The 5,947-nt window shown below is 41.1% G+C and overlaps 1 non-coding gene across 1 annotated transcript; it reads right to left on the bottom strand.

Moving 5' to 3' along the window:
• Positions 1–1,039: 1,039 nt before the first annotated feature.
• Positions 1,040–1,114, bottom strand: Trnat-cgu. The gene has a single exon. It is a non-coding gene; the product is annotated as a tRNA-Thr (tRNA).
• Positions 1,115–5,947: the final 4,833 nt, after the last annotated feature.

Raw genomic sequence — 5,947 nt, 5'->3', positions numbered from 1 at the left:
TTTATTGGTAACGCCACGTAGCGCTCTGTATGAAAATCACTGGCTGTGCTGTGTGCAGTCTGTGGCTGGTCTGCATTGTTGTTTGCTATTGTAGTGTTGGGCAGCTGGATGTGGACAGCGCGTAGCGTTGCGCAGTTGGAGGTGAGCCGCCAGCAGTGGTGGATGTGGGGAGAGAAATGGCGGAGTTTTGAGAGCGGATGGTCTGGACGTGTGTCCATCAGAGATAGTAAATTTGTAAGACTGGATGTCATGAACTGACATATATATATATATATATATATGACTTTTGAACACTATTAAGGTAAATACATTGTTTGTTCTCTATCAAAATCTTTCATTTGCTATCTATGCTTATCGGTAGTTAGTCCCTTCAGTAGTTAGAATCTTTTATTTAGCTGGCAGTAGTGGCGCTCGCTGTATTGCAGTAGTTCGAGTAACGAAGACTTTTGTGAGCTAAGTGATTCATGAAAGGTATAGGTTATTGTTAGTCAGGGCCATTCTTTTGTAGGGATTTTTGAAAGTTGCGCTAAAAATATTGTGTGTCAGTTTAAGGACATTCATTCATTAATTTTCCTAAGGGGACGTTTCAATACTAGTAGTGCTGTGCCACCTTTGGTGTGACCGCTATATTTCCGTGTGTGGTGTGTATGGCAGTCGATCGGTTGGGACAGAGCAGCGAGGAAGTCTCCACGGTACGCGGTCAGGCCGGGTCTGCTGGCGGCGTGCATGCGCAGTCGGATTTGTGAGGCACTAGCTGCGAGACCTACAAAGTTTGTCGCCCACCGAACCTTGACACTGAAGTTGAGTGATCAGTTAACCTGTTATGAAACCTCAACTGCTGAGACATCTCTTCGTTCATTGCCGGTTGTTGCTTTCTGGGCCGTTCCCACAAGCAGCAACATATGGTGTGTTGGAGTCGGCGAAATTTTGCAGCCGTCTTCCTGTATGGTGTTTAACTATTGAATTGGTTCCAGAATGAGATTTTCACTCTGCAGCGGAGTGTGCGCTGATATGAAACTTCCTGGCAGATTAAAACTGTGTGCCCGACCGAGACTCGAACTCGGGACCTTTGCCTTACGCGGGCAAGTGCTCTACCAACTGAGCTACCGAAGCACCACTCACGCTCGGTACTCACAGCTTTACTTCTTGAATTGGTTGATACTTATTAGTGAAGTGCACCAGCGGTATCTCCTGCCTTGTGGCCGTTAACGCTCCAGTTACCTGTCCTGATCGTTAGCGTAATTTTCTGGCAGTGTGTGATTCCTCGCCATGTTGATGCTGTCCGGCACGGCGTGTAGTTCGACAGCCTTTGGTGTTGTTTTTTGTATTTTGAGTGGTTATTGAGTCATGGTTGTATTTAGGCCTCAATTTTCAAGATTTAGTGCTGCTGGGAACTTCGTCCTCGCTGATTTGTCGTGCTGTTGGTCGGGTGGAAGGGAATTGATTGGTTGTTGGTCAGGCCTTCAGCCATCCCTGGGTCGGGTTGCCATCCGATTATTTAGTATTACGCTTGGCTGCCTGTCTCACCTAAACTTATGTCAGAGTTACCTCCTCAGGCCGACTCTTGGAGCACTTCTGAGCAGCACTGTTCGGTTGTTTTAGATTGTGATTTTCTTTTAGTCTCAAGTATTGTGTGAGGCCTTCAGCCGTTTGTTTTAATGTTAAGATAAGGCCTTCAGCCGTCTTGAATTAAAACTTTGAAGATTCTTGCTTAAACAAATTTTTTAAAAAGTCCAATGAAAATCATTATTATCCAGGCCTTCATCCTTGAGTTGTTCTAGGTGCTTCAGTCTGGAACCGCGCGACCGCTATGGTCGCTAGTTCGAATGCTTCCTCGGGCATGGATGTGTGTGATGTCCTTAGGTTAGTTAGGTTTAAGTAGTTCTAAGTTCTAGGGGACTGATGAACTCAGATGTCAAGTCCCATAGTACTCAGAGCCATTTGAACCATTTTTTAGTTGTTCTACGTTGAGTATGTGGCCTTCAGCCGACGTTTACGCGAAATATTTTAAGATAAGGCCCTCAGTTGTCTTAAATTAAGTCACCCTTTTAAAACCTTTCAAAATTTTCTTCTGTTGAAACGTCCCCTCAGAAAAATTTATGAATGACTGTGCTGATAAACCTCTTACTTTATTTGTTTTTCAAACAGCTGAGCAAAACTGAACGTACTCAGACATTACTCTCTTTACTTATTCTGATCAACACTAAGCTGACACACAATATTTTTAGCGCAACGCAATCTGAATTATAATAATCCCTACAAAAGAATGGCCCTGATTAACAATAACCTATACCTTTCATGAATCACTTACTTCACAAAAATCTTCGTTACTCGAACTACTGCAATACAGCGAGCGCCAATACTGCCAGCTAAATAAAAGATTCTAACTACTGAAGTCACTAACTACTGATAGGCATAGTTAGCAAATGAAAGATGTTGATAGAGAACAAACAATGTATTTACGTTAATAGTGTTCAAAAGTCATAATATATATAGCAGTTCATGACATCCAGTCTTACAAATTTACTGTCTCTGTGATGGACACACGTCCAGATCATCCTCTCTCAAAACTCCGCCATTTCTCTCCCCACATCCACCACTGCGCAACGCTACGGGCTGTTCACATCCAACTGCCCAACACTACACAAGCGAATATTCCAACAATGCCGACCAGCCACCGACTGCACAAAGCACAGCCAGTGATTTTCATACAGAGCGCTGTGTGGCGTTACCAACATAAAAACCTAAACAGCCTACTTACACTGTATCTGAAATTCTTCTTATCCAGACCTTAAGCCCTCAGTTGTTCTATCTCCAGTGTGTGACCTTCAGGAGAGTTTATATGTAAAATTTTGTAACTAAGGCCTTCAACCGTGCGTATTCCTTAAGGCAGTTTTAATAACTTGTGTTTGGGCCTTCAGCCATATTGTTTTTGAATGATTTTAAGGGCATGTGTGATTAGGTGTTTTAGGAAAATAAAGTTTGTATGTTTTGTGCAACTGACAGTAACTGATTTTGGCCCGTTTCAACAACTATAACCTGATCCGCTCTGTCCTCCGAAACCGGATTACAATTTTCTTTGAGGGAGGCATTAAAAAGTTTTTATTTACTCTTCCCGAACTGTAATTGCGAGTTCAGATTTCTCCTTGGTTTCCTTTTTTTTTTGCATAATGTTGAGATAGTGTAACATCGGGAATAGTCTACAGCCCAATCTCACTCCCTCTTCAACCACTGCTTCCCTTCCATATTCTCGACTCTCATAACCGCAGTATGCCTTCTCTAGAAGTTGGTTCACATGGCTCTGAGCACTATGGGACTTAACTGCTGAGGTCATCAGTCCCCTAGAACTTAGAACTACTTAAACCTAACTAACCTAAGGATATCACACACATCCATGCCTGAGGCAGGATTCGAACCTGCGACCGCAGCGGTCTCTAGAAGTCGTTCGTAACTTTTCACTCCCTGTATTTTAGAGCTGCTACCTTCACAGTTTCGGAGAGAGTAGTCTAGTCAATTACACAAATGCTATAAAGACAATAATGATTCAAAACACCTTACCTGGTACTTTTGTATTTCCATGTCTCGTAATTTTTCTCTTAATTCAAGCAAGGTTGTTTCAAAGCACCAAGACAAACCTGAAATTGTTGCGAAATGATAATGAGAGGGTGCAAAAATATAGAGAAGTGTATTTGTGTGAATTTTACGAGAGATTAAAGAAGTGGATTTTTGCGAGTTTTTTCATAGTTAATTGGTCCTCACTTTTCGAGGCACACCATTCGCCAAGGAGCAACATATCAGTCCGCAACTTTGCAGCTATAAATCGCATATTTTATATTTCCCCCATTTCTGAACGACTACTTCAGTATGTGGCAATGTTCGACGCAAGAATTTAATCATTAGTGTAACGAGAGAACACTGTACGGACTACTGTTAATTGCTGTATATACGGACTGAGTAAATTGAAACACAGCTAGACTGGAAGGAAGGGGGTTGGTTTTTTTCTGCTTTAGATCGTAGAAGAACATGATGGACGAGAGTAACGAAAAGCATAAAACTGTCAGGAGTAAACGACCAGGTCTGATTTACGCTCTATAATGGTCTTTATGCACGACTTGGATTATTTTGCAGACTTTTAGCATGTTTACACTGGAACATACTGCATCTTTAGAAGGCTGGTAACTCGCACATGCGTTTCACAGAAAGTAGAATTTTTGTTAGGTGTTTGGCAGATGAAAGTTTAAAAAAATTATTGAAACGAAAGAAGTGAGAATGAGACATTAAAAGCGTAGTCGTGATCAATCAACGACTGCAGTCGCAAATGGACAAACGTGTACAGTTGGAGATGGCGTCTTAGTGTGCAGTCACGGCCATAATTTAAAGTGAAGACAGTTTTATGGGGCTGCTTCCGTTAATGGTAGCGCGTAAACAGCCTATGTGCGATAAAAGAACAACAAACGTGCCTCATAAACGACACTGCTGCACGGCAGCTTAAAGTAGACAACTTTTTGTCAAATTTTATAGTTCCCAAATGACGTGAGATATAAATGATGCAACAGTTCGAACCGAAAATGCATGTGTAACTTACAGTTTTTTTCCCCCTGAACTCTTAATTTATCACCAGCTCATTTAAGACAGAAAAAGGAATGGTACCTGTCTACAGTACAAAATAAAATCTGTTTATATGAATTGTTTTAACGGTATACGGAATGAGTTTTTCGATGAAAAAATCGATTTTTGGGTAAATGCATTTTCGAAAAATTTAGACTCTCCCGTTTAATACCATGTATAAAATATTTGGATGACATGAATAGAACTATTTTAAATAATTTTTTAAAATGATTTCGACACACGATGTTCCGCACCTTGTATATGAGACACGAAATATACCTGATATAGACAGCCTTGCCAGAGATATAATTGAGCACAAGAGAGTTAGCTTTTCTGTTGGCTACACTGCTAGACAGTTGATAATAGATTCTGCACCATTTGTATTGTTTCCTTTGCGAGCACATCCATGTCATTGTTGTGAAAGTCGTATGTGGAGAAGTCATTGAGTTTTCTTTCCTTCAACATGCCAAGACCTAGTCTGAAGGTATTTAGAAAGCGTGTACATTGGCGCAAGAAAGTAAAGTGTACTAAAAATTCGTCTGATTCATCTTCATCAGTATCTGATGTCCCAGTAGCGACTAACCCCAAAACTGGTAGTGATACGTTGAGTGATGCTGCTGCCACTACACTGGAAAGTGCTTCAAGAAGAAAACTAGCTGGAATTGAAGAAGAATACAAGAAACTAAATGCTGGGACTACAAAAGATGAGGTAATTAACGTCTCTTTATTATCAGACGTTTTGGAGAACAATGTGTGCTGCAAACAATGTGGAAAATGTGTTGTTTCATTGAAAACAAACTTACATGTAGGACTTGCTTGTGAATTAGAGTTGATGTGCAGTTATTGCAAACACAGTGTTACTTTCTTCAATTCCTCGCATGTTACTACAGATACAGGTAAACTATACGATATAAACATTAGACTGGTTTATGGATTACGGTGTATAGGAAAGGGCAGGGCTACAGGTGCCATGTTGTGTGGTGTGATGAACCTCCCACCTCCACCTTCAAAATTTAACAAACATATAATTGCAGTAGGCTCTGCTGTAGAAGATGTGGCACAGGAAAACATGAAAGATGCTGTTGAGGAAGCAGTTGTTGAAAATAATAATAGCAGAGACTTGTCCATAGCTTTTGATGAAAGCTGGCAGCAGAGAGGCCACACATCTCTGAATGGTGTAGTAACAGCTACAAGTGTGGACACTGGTAAGGTAGTTGATGTGGCAATACTTTCCAAGCATTGCAGATGCAAGGAGAAAATGAAAACTAAACATGAAGAAGAGTGCATGGCAAATTACTATGGGTCAAGTGGTGGTATGGAAGTTGCTGGTGTAAGAAGT

This window comes from Schistocerca piceifrons, chromosome 10 (genome assembly GCF_021461385.2).
Source record: "Schistocerca piceifrons isolate TAMUIC-IGC-003096 chromosome 10, iqSchPice1.1, whole genome shotgun sequence".
Classification (NCBI taxonomy): Eukaryota; Metazoa; Arthropoda; class Insecta; order Orthoptera; family Acrididae; genus Schistocerca; species Schistocerca piceifrons.
Note: the sequence above shows the minus strand (reverse complement) of the source record. Positions and strands in the feature narration are given on the sequence as shown.